Genomic DNA, 17,571 nt, shown 5'->3' with positions numbered 1-17,571 from the left:
TCTGGAGAATTAAAATCTATTTAGTGTTGTCATCGGACTGCTACTTATGAAATGTAAGCTAACAATAATCTCATAAGCGAGGCAGTGAAGCATAACAACCAGGCCCTTGCTTCTTCACGGCAGCCCTCATGGGGCTGTAGGGAGAGTCTACTGCCATTAAAATGTTCGAGATAGTTAGCCCCAATTGGAATATAGTTCATCTTATAAATGTAGCACAAGTATTGACTGTATGAAGGATGGGGCTTACACAATAGACTTGAGAGAACTGTCACTGAAGTGCTTTTTTTGTATGAATTCACATTATATCTATGGCTTGTTCATACTTTCTGTAACTTATTGATTAACAAATAGTACAATGTCTTGGTACCTAGCTATCAGTATCTGAGGGCGTTGTCACTGAAATATTAGGAGTAAATCCCTTCAACAAAGGTTACCATGGTCACTCAAAATCATATTATATATCCCAAAGCTTAGCAACTTAAAAAATTATGCAAGTGGAGGAAGACAAATGAAAAATAGAGGGGAACTGCACCTAAGTGCTCCATCATAAATCATGTCACATCATTATCACGTGTTAATTGCAGTAGCTACAGCAGGGAGAAAGCCTTTGAAATTCCTTGCTTTAACTCCATCATTTGACAGAAAACAGCATGGTGTCACTGAAGTTACTCATCTGGTGGATGGCAGGACCATCAGCATTAGGATCAAAATTGCTCCCCTGTGAAATCCAGCCACTTAATCATAAAACAACTGCTGGTTTAAAGTTGAACTCATGAGACCAGCAGTTGGCATTCTGAGGTGCTGAATGAACTACTTGTAATAAATAATATATGACATGGATTTTGGTTAAGTGTATTTCTCAAGTACAGGCCTCCCTTGCTTTATTGTGCTCCCAAGGTAATGAGTTTTCTTTGTTGGCTTGTTAACGAAGGGCAGGTTTGTGACTTCCTGTCAGCTGGCGCCATTTTGTGTGGTCATTTTGTCTCGGTGTCACATTCTGGCCTTTCTCACAATATTTCTAACACCCTCCCAATGCCATTGCACACTTAGCAGACTGTAGTCTTCTACAACATAACTGTGTGTGTGTGTGTGTGATCCAAGTGAGTTTTTTTTTGACTTGGCACTTCTTTTTCTATAATCGTTTTATTAGGGGCTCATACAACTCTTATCACAATCCATACATACTTCAATTGTGTAAGGCACATCTGTACATTCATTGCCCTCATCATTCTCAAAACATTTGCTTTCCACTTATGCCCCTGGCATCAGCTCCTCATTTTCCCCCTCCCTCCCCGCTCCCCCCTTCCTCATGAACTGTTGATAATTTATAAATGATCATTTTGTCATTTCTTGCCCTGTCCAACGTCTCCCTAGACCCACTTTTCTGTGGTCCATCTCCCAGGGAGGAGGTCACATGTAGATCCTTGTAATTGGTTCCCTCTTTCCAACCCACTCTCCCTCTACCCTCCCAGTATCGCCACTGACAGCACTGGTCCTGAAGGGATCATCTGCCCTGAATTCCCTGTCTCCAGTTCCCATCTCTCCAACATAACTTATGTGTACACTGGAAACCAAAATATTGTTGACTTTTTATTGCACTATTGAAACTTAACCTGCAATGCCAGTGAGGTATTCCTGTACTGAACAACGCTCGCATTCAAAAATGACATACCGAAATGCCTCTTTGCTCACTGCCTGCAACTTCAAGACTGAAACTTCCCTGGATGGAATCACAAGCATGGCAAGAAAAGGAAAAGGAATACTTGGTGACCACCTGATATGTGAAAGGAGCCCTTGTGGTGTAGTGGTTAGGCGTTGGACTACTAACCTGCAAGGTCAGCAGTTCAAAACCACCAGCAGCTCTTGAGGTTTTCTCCCATAAAGAGTTGCAGTCTCCAAAACCCACATGGTGGTTCCACCCTGTCCCATAGGGCTACTATGAATCAGAATTGACTTGATTTTTTAAACCTGATGTAGATCCTTTTCTTTGGAAACATTTAATTCTCAAATACTTTATAATATGGGTTATGTTATCCCCTCCTTCACAGATGAACAAAGGGTGACTCAGTTTAAATAACTTGACCAAGATCCTGTCACAAAAAAAATGATAGGAGTCAGGATTCATATTCAGTTATGGCTGAATCCAGTTTACAAACTCTGCCTCCCCTGTGGTCCGGGGAAATGGACTCCGATTAGATTCTGCTATTCTTCTAGTCCACTACTCAGTTAAACTCAAGAAACCCAAACTTACTGCTATCAAATCTGTTCTGACCCACTGGGACCCTACACGACAGAGTAGAACTGCCCTCGTGGGTTTCTGAGACTTGGAATTTTTTTTATCAGATGAGACATTCTCATCTTTTTCTTACAGAGCAACTGGTGGGTTCGAACTGCTGGCCTCATGGTTAGTAGCTCAGTGCCTGGCCTATTTCATCAGGCCCCCTTTTACTCAGTTAAGGATCATTAAAAACAACCTGATACCTCTCAACTGTGTGAAAAAGAGTATTATACTGAATTTTCTTTTTTATTAGTTGGGCTTTAATAATCTAACACATCACTCCATATTCAACCACATCAAGTAGAACTGTAACACAGTTTCCAACCAACCATTCTTTTAATACTGCATTTCCTTGGTCCTAATTCTCACTTTGATTTTATTGCTTAAATTTTTAAAAATGGGTGCTTTGAGTGGTTTAATATTCACATTATTAAAAAAATCTGTGACAGCATTAAGGAAGCTCTCCCTCTGCTGCCTCTATCCACTCCAGTAATTTCAATAAAGAACAAGTATCATGGTAGCCCCTATTTTGTCAGTTTTCTGTTTTATTCAGTATATCCTAGAGATTTTTGTATTTCTATACTGAGGGTTTCCTCCTTGCATTTTTTGCATTTAAGAGAAAATCTGTTGTGGAGAATATAAACAGCAAAAGTGTACACCATTTCACCAGCCTTTCCATGTACAACTCAGTGACATTCGTGACATTCTTCAAGTTGTCCAACCATTGTCACCCGTCTTTTGAGAGTTGTTCTTCCTTAACATAAACTCACTGTCCCCTAAGCTTCCATTCTAATAATTTCAGTTGCTGTCACTTTTATCCCAATTAGTTTTTTTTGAAGGAGCTTGGGTGGCATAATAGTTATGACTTGGGCTGCTAACAGCAGGGTCCACAGTTCAAAAACTGCCAGCTACTCGTTGGGAGAAAGATGGGGCTTTCTACTCCTGTAAAGAGTTAGATCTCAGAAACTCACAAGGGCAGTTCTCCCCTGCCCTATAGTGTTGCCATGAGTCAGCCTCCACTGATCAGCAGTGAATACAGGTGTTAACAGAGTAGTGTTTATGGCAGATGACTATTTAAGCTAAACTTGTTTGGTTTAAAGAAGGCTTGGGGGATGTATTTGGTCGAAGGTTTTCTACTTAAATGCGAATAACAGAATTCGAACGAGATTTTTTATGCTAGTTGTGGCAAGGGAGATTGGGAGTGGGGAAGTACCAGTAGTGTTAAGTGTGGATGATCCTGTCCCAGCACCATTAGACATAGAAAATGGGACCATATTACTATTTTGGAGCCTGTCTGTAATTGCAGGGCTATAGAGAAAATTAGAACATTGGAGTGCCGTTATCAAAAACTAACCCATGTGCACTTGTTTGTTTGTTTTAACTTAATTGCATTCCTTACTAATTTCCTTTCCTTGCTCTGTTCTTTTCTAACAGCTGAAGAGTGTTCTGGTGATTCTGACCTCAACTTTCTTATCCCTGTTGCAGTGGGTGTGGCCTTGGGCTTCCTTATAATTGTTGTCTTTATCTCATACTTGATTGGAAGAAGGAAAAGTCGAACTGGTTATCAGTCTGTGTAATCCACTGAATTCAGTGCTGCTTGTTCTGCCCTCACACTCAGAGTTTATGTTTCCATTGGCGAAAAGACGGGAAATGCTGTGCACTGTCGATAGTTTAAAATATGCAGAATAACCTCAGTGAGTTGCCAGCCACCTTGGGCATGAGTTGTACTTATTAAAAATGCTATTATTCTAATAATTAAGGTCAGTGTCTCTTTTTCTTTCTTCTTTTCTTTTTTGTCCTTTGGGAATGTGATTGAAAGCAAAATAGGAATATGAGCTTTTAAGTAAATGATAATTTTAAGGCTCAGAATTCAATGATTAAAAGCATTTCTACAAAAATCATTTTATGTGCTACTTATACCTTGTTGTTTTGCTGTGGCTTGCAAAATCAAAGCTGAGAACTGGCGTCAGGAAATACATTTAAGACTAATCAATTAATTCTCATTGATGGTAGACATCACATTGAATAAGATTTCTTTCCACTCACCTCCCAATCAGGGCTAGTTACGTAGGTATCTTTCTTGTAAAAAGAAAGAAGCGCCTTCACAATATTGTATTTAATAGCCAAAGTTTGGTAGCTTTCTTCGTTATTGCTACTGTATGTCAGAAAGGATTTTTTTCCCCCTTTCAGAAATTTGGAAGAAATTGATGATTTTTAGACTTGACATTTATGCAGAAGGATGAAAACCAACAGTTTTAAAAAAATCATTTTAATAGGGGCTCATAAAATTCTTACCACAGTCCATACATACATCAATTGTGTAAAGCACATTTGTACATCCATTGCCCTCATCATTCTCAAAACATTTGCTCTCCATTTAAGCCCCTGGCCTCAGCTCCTAATTTTTCCCCTCCCTGCTCCCACCTCTCTCATGAGCCCTTGATACATTAGAAATTATCATTTTGTCCTATCTTACACTGTCCGATGTCTCCCTTTACCCACTTTTCTGTTGTCCGTCCCCCAGGGAGGAGGTCACATGTAGATCCTTGTAATTGGTTCCCCCTTTCCAACCCACCCTCCCGGTATAACCACTCTCAACACTGGTCCTGAAGGGATCATCCTCCCTGGATTCTCTATTTCCAGTTTCTATCTGTACCAGTGTACATCCTCTGGTCTAGGCAGATTTGTAACATATAGTTGGCATCATGATAGTGGGAGTGGGGAGGAAGCATTTAGGAACTAGAGGAAAGTTTTATATTTCATTGTTGCTACACTGCACCCTGACTGGCTCATCTCCTCCCTGCAACCCTTCCTTAAGGGGGTGTACAGTTGCCTACAGATTGGCTTTGGGTCTCCACTCCGCACTCCCTGTCATACACAATACGATTTTTTGTTCTGATGATGCCTGATAACTGATCCCTTCGATACCTCGTGGTCACACAGGCTGGTGTGCTTCTTCCATGCGGGCTTTGTTGCTTCCAAACTAGACGGCCGCTTGTTTACCTTCAAGCCTTTAAGACCACAGATGCTAAAGCTTTTGATAGCCGGGCACCATTAACTTTCTTCACCATTTTTCCTTATGTACCCACTTTGTCTTCAGCGATTGTGTCAGAAAGGTGAGCATCATGGAATGCCAGTTTAATGGAACAAAGTATTCTTGCAATGAGGGAGTACTTGAGTGGAGGCCCAATGTCCATCTGCTACTTTAATATTAAACTTATACCTATATGCACATAGATCTATTTCCACATCCTCATATATTTAAATATGTACATGCCTTTATTTAGACCTCTATAAATGCCCTTTGCCTCCTAGCTCTTTCCTCTATTTCCTTTCACTTTCCTCTTGTCCCACTATCATGTTCAGCCTTCATTTGGGTTTCAGTAATTTCTCTTGGTTACATTACCCTTGGTCACACCCTACTAGGCATCCTACACCCTCCTCACCACTGATTTGTATCACTTGTTGTTTCCTTGTCCCTGGGTTTGTTAACATCACTTCCATTCTCCCCACCTCCCCCTCTCCCATGTCACCCTGGAACTGTCCTCCAGATTGTTCATCCAGCCTATCTTATTTAGACAAACCTGCGGAGATAATAACATGCACAAAAAACAAGACAGACCAAAACCAAGCAACAAAATAAAACAACAATGACAAAAAGCAAAACAAAACACAACAACAAGGAAGAAAAACTTGTAGTTAGTTCAAGGACTGTTTATTGGCTTTTAGGAGAGTTTTCCAGTCGAGTCTAATGCGGTGCCAAGCCCTGGCCCCAAATTCTATTTTTGGTATTCCCTGGGGACTTCGTTTCACACCCTTAGTGTTTGCCTTGGTGTGGTGGGATCAGATGGGCACAATTCCCACACTGTGTCTCCAGTGTTGTCCCCTGTAGGGATGTCATGTCTCATAGTGGGGCTGGCCATCTGGTCTTCTCTGTGGATTGGCTGCTCTGATGGGGAATCTCGTCATCAAGGCTTGGTAGGCCAGGATGTGCTCCATTCTTTCTTCCTCCCCCTTCATTTGCTCTCGTGTGCACTAATCAAACATGTCCCTCTCGCAGAGCTGCTGTCCTCTGAAATAAATTCTTCGGGGTGGTTGGGATTGGGGCCAGCCCCTCAGACCTCTCCACTGGTTCCCTACTCCACCAACATTTTTTTTAAGATGATGTAGAATTGGTCATCATCATCATCATCACACACACACACACACACACACACACACACACACACACACACACACACACACACACACCTCTGCATACACACACCCTGCCTTACTTGGTCCAGATATTGATTGGTTTTGCTTTTTTCTCAAAGCAGAAAGTGGGCAGCTCTAGCAGCTCGTGGGCCCCAGAGGGGCATCAAATAAGATAAACCCTCGCTGGCTGGGATTTTTATTTAAATGAGTGGAGCTTGACCCACTCCTAGTGGCTCTGACTTTGAAAATGAGGTCCTAGAAGTCAACTGTTCCCCATCTTCCTGATTGGTTAGGCTGTTGAACTGCCCCTTTGGGTGAAAGCACATTGCTATCATGTTCTAGGGCCCAGATGGCCGCTTTGCTCATCTGTCAGAGCTTGACTTTACCAAGCTCTTTTATTTCTACATTAAACTAAAAACCAGCTTTCCCAAAGATCTACCCACACTTCAGCAACTTGCCCCTGGATTCAACATGTGTAAACCGTGAAATCAGTTGGTTATTCAAAATGCTCTTTCATGAAGAGGAAATAAATCACAGCAATGTGCCTCACAGAACCATGCAATGCTCACTATTCACTGACGCCAGATGATTTTGCCCACAGCTGAAAGGATACAAGCTGTCTTCAAAAGACAGGAAATCCCATTGTAATAGTCTGGGTTCTTCAGAGAAACAAATCCACAGAAATTCATGTATAAGAGAGTTTTATATAAAGGTTAAGTGTGCATCAAGAAAACATCCCAAAGCAGTGCTGCCAAAACCCCAAATCCAATATTAATCCATTAACCCATATGCCCAACACCAATCCACAAAGTCTTCCTCCATCTCACAAAACAGACTCAATGACGCAATGACGTCGACTGCAGGCGGGAAGCCGAATCAGTGAAAGTGTAAACATCTCAGCGCTGGCAGGGGTCTCCATACATGCTCCAGCACTCAGGCCTGCATCAGAGTAGGTCCATGTGGCTTCTCCTCAGGGATGTCTTGCAGGAAGTCAGCCTTGCCAGCTAAAGGAGGGAACTGGCTAAGGCAGCTGCACCCTGGTCCAACCATCAGAAAGCAAGAGATTCAAGAACTTGAAAGGGGAGGCGCACGGAGCCATTTATCCCTCCACCCTTCAATTAACCCCATATGTGTTTGTCGGCCAGGTTGGCACAACAAACTAACTGCCTGACCCATCAACGTCTTTCTTTACTATTTTACATTTCCAAGCCTTTATTTCACAGTTGGGTAGAAAGTCAGATTGCTTAAGTCCATCTCCACTAGAATTTTAACCCCAATGTCCAGATTCTAGTTGTACTCTATCTGCCCCAAACATGGAGGATGTTTCCTTTCAAAATGTTCTCCTTTGAAAACAATCACCTATTTATGATTTAGCATAAAGCTTTTGATCAGAATGGTGACTCTGAAAAGAACAGATGGCTTCATCTCAACATCCTGGGGATGGTGAGTACCTCAAAGTCAGATGGGTGAATTCAGCTTTTGTGACCTTGCTGAGGTGTTGTCCCTGCCTTTTGGGTCAGATCTAGTAGCATCACGTCAAGTATCCTGACTTTATCTTGAGGAATTAGCAAGCACTTTGGTTTCATTCTCTGGGCAAATGAGATTAAACTATTAGCAGATGATTAAAACAAAAGCTGTTTCTAATCCAGTGTGATATAGGCAGCCTGGAGTTGATAGAACTGAGACAGAGTGCCCAGTCAGCCCTGCTCACTTGGTTCATCTGAATGTCAGAAAAGCACAGGTTCAGGCAGTGTCACTGGAGGCTCATGAATATGCAAGACTCATTTCTCACTATCGCTGCTTTGAAAGAACTGCTGCTTGCTGTGAACCTAAAGCTTGTGATCTCACAATTGAGAGGCCGAATGAATGCCTCCAGAATAAACCCTTCCGTAGTGCTCCTGTTGGATTGGGCTATGCGTGATGTTTAGACGGACAGATTAAAAAGAATACAATCCATGGCACTTTGGATAACTCCATGTTTATTCCATGTTCTCAGCCTGAAGAGCAGAGATTTGTAGCAATGAAGTTCCCTAAATTCTTGTCTCTTGAATTGTTAGAAATCTTACTAATTCACAGGCCTGCAAGTTAACAAACTATCATCTTGGAGCAGGCATCAGAATCATGAGTCCAGATACATCAGTCTCATCCTGACCTGTGGGACCATGAAAAGAAACCCTGGTGCTCACCACAGACCAGCTGTTTGAATCCATCGGCCACATTGTCGGAGGCAGATGAGATGTTCTGCTCATGTAAAGCTTTTCAAAGTCATAGAAACCCAGAGGAGCAGTTCGACTCTGTCCTGTGGGTCAATGTGAGTCAGCATCAACAGATAGCAGTGAGGTTAGTTTGGATTTTCAAAAAAATACTTTTATTGGAGGCTTTCACATCTCTTATCACAATCCATACATTCATCCAGTGTGTCAAACACATTTGCAGATATGCCTCCATCATCATTTTCAAAGCATTCTCTTCCCACTTGAGCCCCTGATATCAGCTCCCCACTTCTTCCTCTTCCCTCCCCCACCCACCCTCTCTCATGAACTCTTGATAAGTCGTAGATTATTATTTTCATATCTTACATCATCCTCTGTCGCCCCTTACCCACTGTTACATTGTTCGCCTCCCTGGGAGGGGGTTTTAGGTCAATCCTTGTGATCAGTTCTCTTTTTCTTCCGACACCCTCCCCTAATCTTCCTGGTATCTTTACTCTCATTGTTGGCCCTGAGGGGTTTATCTATCCTGGATTCCCTGTGTTGTGGGCTCTTATCTGTAGCAGTTTGCATGCTCTGGTCTAATTCAATTTGTAAGATAGAATTGAGGTCGTGATAGTGGGGTGAAGGAAGTACCAAAGAACTAGAGGAAAGTTGTGTTTTTCATAGGTGCTATACTACACTCTGGCTGGCTTATCTCTTACCTGTGACCCCTCTATAAGAGGATGTCCATTTGTCTACAGATGGGCATTGGGTCTCCACTTCATGCCTCCCCCCGCCCTTCACACTGGGTATGATTTTGTTTTAGATCTTAGATACCTGACACCTGATCCCATTGACACCTCATGATCACACAGGTTGGTATGCCTTTTCCATGTGGGCTTTGTTGCTTCTCAGTGGATAGCTGCTTGCTTATCTTCGAACCTTTAAGATCCCAGACGCTATATTTTTTGATAGCCAGGCACCATCAACTTTCTTGACCACATTTGCTTATGCACCTATTTCAATTGTCAGGAAGGTGAGCATCACAGAATGCCGAATTGTTAGAACAAAGTGTTTTTGTGTTAAGGGAGGACTTGAGTCGAGGCCCAATGTCCATCTGCAATCTTAATTCTTTAGATATAGATTTGAGTACATAGTTCTATGCCCCTCTTGTTATATATATTTTTACATATGTAAATGCCTGTATTTAGACCTCTATAAATGTCCTTTGCCTCCTGGTTCTTTATTTCCTTTTACTTTCCTCTTGTCCCTTCATCATGTTTGACCTTCATTTGGGTTTAGTAATTCCTCACTGCTACATTGCCCTTGATTAAGCCCCACTAGGCATCCTACGCCAGTCTTCTCTCTACTGACTTTAGTTCACTTGTTGTTGCCTTGTCCCTGGGTTGGTTTCCCCACGCCTCTTCCTTTCTCCCACCTACCCTTCTCCCATATCCCCCTGGAACCATTGGGTCCATGGACTTTTTTAATCTGGTGAAAATACCAAGAATACACTAAAAACAAAATATTGAAATACAACAAATGTAAGAGCTTCTAACTAAATGTCCTCTCAGTACATGTCTGTCTTTATTGATGCACTTGTACATAATACAAGTGTCGTAGTTCATTCTTCGGGATATAGTGGGGTCAGAAGACCTGTCAGTTTTTGGAAAATTCCTTACCACCCAGTCTAATCTTCAAATGCATATGATTTGATTAATAACGTCACTTATAGAAATATACTACTCCTTTATCCCAAGGGAGTTTTTGGTGAGAGGAAAAACAACAATTTAACCTTGCATTTATCCATAGTTTTGGAATATAAGGTTTCAGTTTCTGATTGTCAAGACATTTAATGACTTATAATTAAAGGAATGGCCTTGCCTTGTGTCGTGAGAGGTGTAGTAGGGAGTCTCAATAGAGCTTGTCTTTCTTATCGCAGCTCCTTCATGGAATAAACTTCATAATTCTGCACCTCACAAGGCTCCTGAAGGAAGCACTATAAAGTTACTGTTAGCAAGAAGTGTGCTTCTAAGTGTGTTCCTGGGAGGGTTAGTATAACTCTAAAATGTAAATCTGGAGCGTCAACTTTTGATTTCCATGCATACACTCATTTAGACTGCCTCTGGCACCTTTGAGAGTAAATGTTTCCTTTTGCTTTACTTTTATGTACTGGTGTTTGGATGGTGGCATATGTTCCGGGGCCCTTTTTTCCTGGGCGGCACAAACTGTTGATGCACTCACCACTAACTGAAAGGCCGCAGGTTTGAGTCTACCCAGCGGTGCCCCAGAAAGGCTTGGTGATCTACACCACACAGAAATATCTGCCACAGAAAGCCCTGGGGAGCATAGTTCTACTTTAACACATATGGGGGCACCGGGAATCAGTTAACTTGATGACAAATGGTCTGTTTCCAGAACCAGAAAAAGCTTGCTATATGATATGCAATTTTTGTAAGAAAAACCAACTACAATTTTATTAAGCCCATTCAGGGCTGTTCATTGTGCACACACTACTTCCTGTCAGCCTTGCAGCAATTTCTGAGGTTAAGTAGTTTTCTTCCCAATTTACAGATGAGATAACTGAGGCCTGACTCACCCAAAGCTGTATAGGGAATTAGGAGAAAATTAATACTTGGATCCAGCTCTGCCTGGCTCCAAACACTATACTATTTATTAGTCACAAGCTATCTTGCAGGAACCCTGGTGGTATAGTGGATTAAGTCTTGGACTGCTAACTGCATTGTCAGCAATTTGAACCAACCAGCTGCTGTGCGGCAGAAAGATGAGGTTTTTGGCTTCCAAAAAGAGTTCCAGTTTCAGAAACGCCCAGGGGCAGTTGTACCCTGTTCTATAGTCAGTGTCTAATTGATGGCAGTGACTTTTACCTACCTTGCCCTTCTGAGAAACAAGAGGTTACAAACAAACAAAAGCAGAGCAAGTATATACCCTATATAAAATGGTGGCCGAGAGCTGACTTCAGCAGGTAGTCACTGGGTAACTGTTCTTCAGCTTTCTTAAAATAGCCTCAGTGGTGTCCAGCCCACTCGAGGAGCAGAAGGATGTTGTGGCAGCATGCCTGTGAAAAGATCAAATCAAGACCAGTGTGAGCTGTACCTCATCGGTAATGTGAAGGAGGGAATGTTACTGTTTTTGTTTTTTCAGAACAACCTTTATTCTGATCACGTGTCATTATCATTCTGCCCTCAATCCTTCTCTGCCATGAATCACTTTGTCCATTCGTGTGTTTAAGAGACTAACTGTAACTGCCTCTGTATTACTCCTAAATGAATGCCACTCCTCACCCTAGCCCTCCCATGGCTTTACATTCAGTGTAGCTATGAGACTCAGCAAGCCTTGGTAGGTGATCCCGAGCCCAAAGCCACACCTCTAACTCCCACACTTTGACCCTTTATGAAAGGATTTCCAGAAAGTCACTCAGATATTTGCATGTGCCAACCACAAACTGTAAATAGGCTCCACCTCATTTTCGGGTCCCTGGTTTCACTCCACGCTCTCTACTCCTCAATGACCCCAAGGATGTTCTTACCACAAAGATCTTGACCTTAACTCTGTCTTCGACCTGGAAAGATCTTACACTGGAGAGCTTCAGGGCTCACCCCCTCAGTTCTTCGGGTCTCTGGCCAAATGTCACCCCAGTAAAGACATTCTTGAGCATCTTATTTGAAATAGCACAACACCACATACCGCTTTCCATTCCCTGTCCTCGACATCAATCATTACATATTGCTAACATATCTAACAGATTTGACTTGCTTCTGTTTCCTGTACAGCCCCCATGCCAAGGGAAACTCCATGACAGCAAGAAGTTCTGTTGTGTTTTAGGACTGTGCTCATAGTCACTAGAACAGTGCCTGGCAGCTGAATGGACGAATGGTCATTTAGTCTAATAGTTACATATGTATTAAGTACTTGGGAATGTATTCCACCAAATGGAAGGATCCACTAATTGCAAGACAAATACTGCCAATTGGCCTGTGGAGAGTGCGACGGTTTTCTGAGATGTTAAAGGGGAAAAGGGACATGTGCATCTTATCACTGATACTTGACAAATTCTGGGAGGAGTGTTCCACACGGAACACACAATTTATCAGGATTAATTCTTGAATGGTCAGTGAGTAAATTATATATTGTTTAATTATATTATCTACTGATCTATGCCCAGTCCACCATCCAGAAACCTGAGATTCCAATGAAAGCAGTGGGAGCCGATGCCATCGGTGCTGTGACACCATTGCCTTCCTTTTGCATCAAGGGAGGCCATCGGTGGTGCAATTGCTTAGTGCTCCACCGATAACCAAGAGGCTGGGAGTTCAAGTGAACCAAGGAGGAGCTTGGAAGAAAGGCCTGACAACCTGCTTTCAAACCTTGGCCATTGAAAACACCATGGAGAGCAATTGTACAGGTATTCCGACGTACATGAGCAGTTCTTTCTTCTGAGGGGCCTCTGGGTGGACTCAACCCTTTAGTTAGCAGCCAAATATGTTCACCCTGTGTACCTCCCTGGGGTTCTAGGCATATCAATGCACTGATAAAAAATTTGTAAACAACAACAACTCAGTTGTTGAGAACATGGCGGAGCACAATTCTACTCTGGCACATGGGGTCACCTTGAGTCAGAGTCCACAGGACAGGTTTTTTGAAAGTAGGACCCGTTCTTGTGTCGTTCCCCATGGAAAAAACCAAAGCCTATGATTGCTGTACTTATCTTTCAAATCAGGTTGGATAACATGATTTTCTCTTCCTTTTTTAATGCAGTAGTGTATAGCATGGCAGGTACCACAGGACAGAAATCGAATCCCAGCTCGACCACATGGTAGCTGTGGAACCTTCAGCAAGGTACTTAGCTCTTCTGAGTCTAAACTTCCCATCTGTCAAACGGAGGTGAGACGACTCACATCTTGTAGGATTTTAAAGAGAATTAAATAATGCCACCAAATCCATAGCAAATCGAGCCGGATAGAGTCCATCTCAACACATGGTGACTTCACCGGTGCTAAGAGCAGAGCTGTGTTCCAAAGGATTTTCAGTGGCTGATGTTTCAGAAGTAAATTGTCAGGCCTTTCTTCTGAGACACCGGTGGGTGGACTGAAGCATGGAAACTGTCAGTCAGCAGCTGAATGTGTTACTATTGTTCACCTACATATGGAGCACCAAATGCTACTTTTTCTCCCCAACGCCATTGGTCTTCATCGTTTTCCTCAAAGTTATGAATGTCCAACACTGGGGTCATGGGGGAAAGGAAGTGAAGAGATAGAAGGGAACTAAGATAAAAGCATTCGGAAGAGAAAGTCATTCCCTCATCCATGCACCCACTACGAGTGAATGGACTTCGACTCACAAAGAACCCGTGGGACAGAGTGCAACTTTCCGAGAGGGTTTCCAAGACAGCAAGCTTTCCAGAAGCCCACTGGTAAGCCCTGCTTCCATGGAGAGGCTGGAGGTTCTGCCCGGCAAATTTCTGGTTAGTAATGGCGTGATTTGACTGATGCGGACTCATGGTGGAACCACTTTGTCAAAAGCCAGAAGACAGTTAACCCCTGCCTCAGCAGAGGTCCCGGAAATTCATGCACACTTGCTTAAAAACTAATGAGAGAAAAGAACTGTGAAGAAACCACACGATCAGCAGTGTGATCCCGCGGGAAACTCCGCAGAAGACAGGTGAGGCTGTCTGCGCCCATAAAGATTAGTGTCACAGAAACGCTCAGGACCTTAGAGGGTCACTCTGCGGTGGAATCTACGCAATGGCATTGAGTGGAGGTTACGACTAAAAATAAATAGTGTAAAGCTTCAAATGGGCAAAGAAAGAGGTGATACTTACTAAGGAAACATGGGCAAAGAAGGATCATAAGTTACTTCGAGCACTGCATTCATGAAAATCTGTGATAAAACAGCAATAAAAAATGTTATATGGGTGTCATTGACCAACAATTCAAGGTAACGTGGCACAATCCAGAGAGACACAGCCCACTCTGTATGTGTTCAGTGTTTGATAAAGATGATCATTTTGAAACACACAACATTTCTCTAGCTCTTTGGCGCTTCTGTCCCCCCACTATCATGATCTCAATTCTACCTTACAAGTCAGACTAGACCAGAGTCTGTACAGGGCTATAGATAAGAGCCAGCAGCAAAGGGAACCCAGGATAGATAAAGCCCTCAGGGTCAACAAGGAGAGTAGAGATTCCAGGAGGATTGGAGGAGGCTGGTGGGGAGAAAGAGGGAATGGATCACAAGGATCCAACTAGAACCCCCTCCCAGGGGAACAAATAAGAGAAATTTGGGTGAAAGGGGGAGGTATGATGATGAAAGATATGGAAAAAGTAATCTATAACTTATCAAGGGTTTGTGGGGGAGGGCGGGCGGTGGAGGGAAGAGGAAGAAATTTGGAGCTCATATCAGGGGTTCCAGTGGGCAGAGGATGCTTTGAAAATGATGATGGCAGCAAATGTGCAAATGTGCTTGACACATTGGAGGAATGTATGGATTTTGATAAGAGATGTAAGAGCCCCCAATAAAAGTTAAAACAAAATGATCATTTTAAATTTTAACTAAGAAAGCAGCATAGAACAACTGTACTGAGATATTCTATGTGGAAAAACATATTTAGACACTTATCTATCAATAAATAGCACATGAAAATCAATGTAGCATAATGAGTGAATTAAGGAGAAATTCCATTAGATCGAGAGACAAATATAGAGGACTGCAGATGTTATCTCAAAAGGGAGCAGACCTTCCTGATAATGGGAAGCCCTGACAGAGGAAGACACAATGTTTGCATATATGAAAATGGAATATTATTGTCATCAAACAAATGGAAAGGTGAAAGTACAAAAGGGGGAAATATTTGCAACCCAGAATGCTCATAAAATATAGAATGAACCTTCACTGAATACATTCACGGAAGAAATACAAATGAATAAGGAGTTTGGTAAACACATACCATCTCTCTAGTAAACAAAGAAATGTCAATTCAAGCAACATGCTTCCCTGGGAGAAAGAGGAGGCTGTCTGCCCCTGGAAAGGTTGACAGCCTCAGAAACCCGATACAGGTTCCCAACGTGCCAGAATGGACTCGATGAGAGTCTTCCCACATTGCTTCATGTTTCACGATGACACTCACGACTGGCCACGCCACAGAAAAATGCACACGATCCTAATGTGGACAGTGAGAAGCAAAGGAAAAAATAAAGACGGCCAGTAAGATAGACTAGTAACACTGGTATGCGTCAATCGAGAGAAAACAATTGGAACAAACTGACAGTCATGGAGTCAATGACAACCCGTAGCAACCATGTAGAGGATAGGGTACCACGCCAACCCCCCACCCCACGCACACCTCCTTACCATAATTTCAATTCCACCTGGTAGTAACCCTACACAGCCACTAAAAGTCCTCTTTAAGACTCAGGGTATCCTCATGTCATCCTCTTAAGAGAAAAACCAAAGTTGCACAGCAGTGCACAGCCTGGTATGTACCTTCACGTCCATGGAGCTCTATCAAGGCCTGATCCTGTGCCGCTCACACGAACCCCGTATCCGTCTGCTAAAACACCCGGTGCCCCCACACTTAGAGCTGCTCAGCCTGCACGTCTCAAGGTGGGACAGCCCAGGAGATCCTGATGCTGCTGGTCCAGGATCTAGTCACTGAGAGGGCAGGATTAAAAGGAACCAACTAAGCCCCTGTGTCACACCATTCTCAGGGGGCTGGGAGCACTGACACCACCCACCCAGTGCCCCAAGTAGGTTCTAATACCGAGACAGCACAGGAAAGTGTAGAGTTCTCCGGAGACTGCCTGACGCCGTGAATGTTTACGGGAGCGGTCGGCCTGCTCTTTGTGGCATGGAGCTGCTAATGGGTTTAACCTGTCGGTCTTGCTGTTACCAGCCCAGTGCTTCACCCACGGCACCACCACAGGTCCTTTCAGCACACAGAGAACCTCAAAACCAGCCCCCAGCCCAGAAGACCTGGCTTTGGGTGTCATGGAACTTTTGGCTCCCTTCCTCCACATCATCCCCTCCAAGGTGAACATCACAGTCCTCCTCTGCCCTTGGCCATCAGCCTCTACTAAGAAGGTCACCAGCCGCCACTTCCCTGTGCTTCATGGGGCATTTATCTCGTTCTCCCAGTCTACAGCCCGGGGGCTTCCTAGAAGCTGAGCACCTTAGAGGGATGATGCACTGAGGTGTGAGAGGGCCATTGTACCTGTGAGGCACAAAGACAAATTGTCCCCCAAGTGACCTCAGGGCCCTCAGGGAGGCAACGTCTCAGGGGAATGGGTCTTGGTGCAAGTAGGGGGCCTAGACCCCAGGTACAAGTGTTCCCAGCCTGGCCAGATGCCCGCTCCACTTCTGCCCCATAGAGATGCCCGCCAACAGGGAGTCATGTGATTACGGAAGGTGAAAGTAACAGTGGCAACAATGGTAACTTGAAGTCCCCTCAAATCCTGAGTAGCTCTCAGGGAGCCCAGAAACCCTCTGACAGTGAGTGAGACTGAGCTTTGCTTCACCTCCGTGGATGGAGGGAAGATGGGGGCGTAAGGTGTCACAGCTCCGAAAGCCTCCTCTGAGGCACCCACCACACAGAGGACCTGGCAGGTCAGCAAATGCACACACTGTATTAGTGGATACGGCTTCAGACCAAAATCATACCCAAGTTTATCTTGTTGAGCTGGATGGAATCACATGGGAAAACCAACAGTTGCCTTGTCTTTAAACGGAAGGCTGACGCTAACGTACTGTTTGGGGTACTCCCCCCTCCCCATCCCGTTCCCTTCTTGCCTTGCAGAGCTTCCTCAGGGGCGCCAAGAGCCTGCAGAGGACACACCAACAAGAAAGGGCGGGGACCAGGAGCATTTCCCAAGCAGGCTTGCTCCAGTC

This window comes from Tenrec ecaudatus, chromosome X (assembly GCF_050624435.1).
Source record: "Tenrec ecaudatus isolate mTenEca1 chromosome X, mTenEca1.hap1, whole genome shotgun sequence".
Lineage (NCBI taxonomy): Eukaryota > Metazoa > Chordata > Mammalia > Afrosoricida > Tenrecidae > Tenrec > Tenrec ecaudatus.
This window is presented reverse-complemented; position numbering follows the sequence as displayed.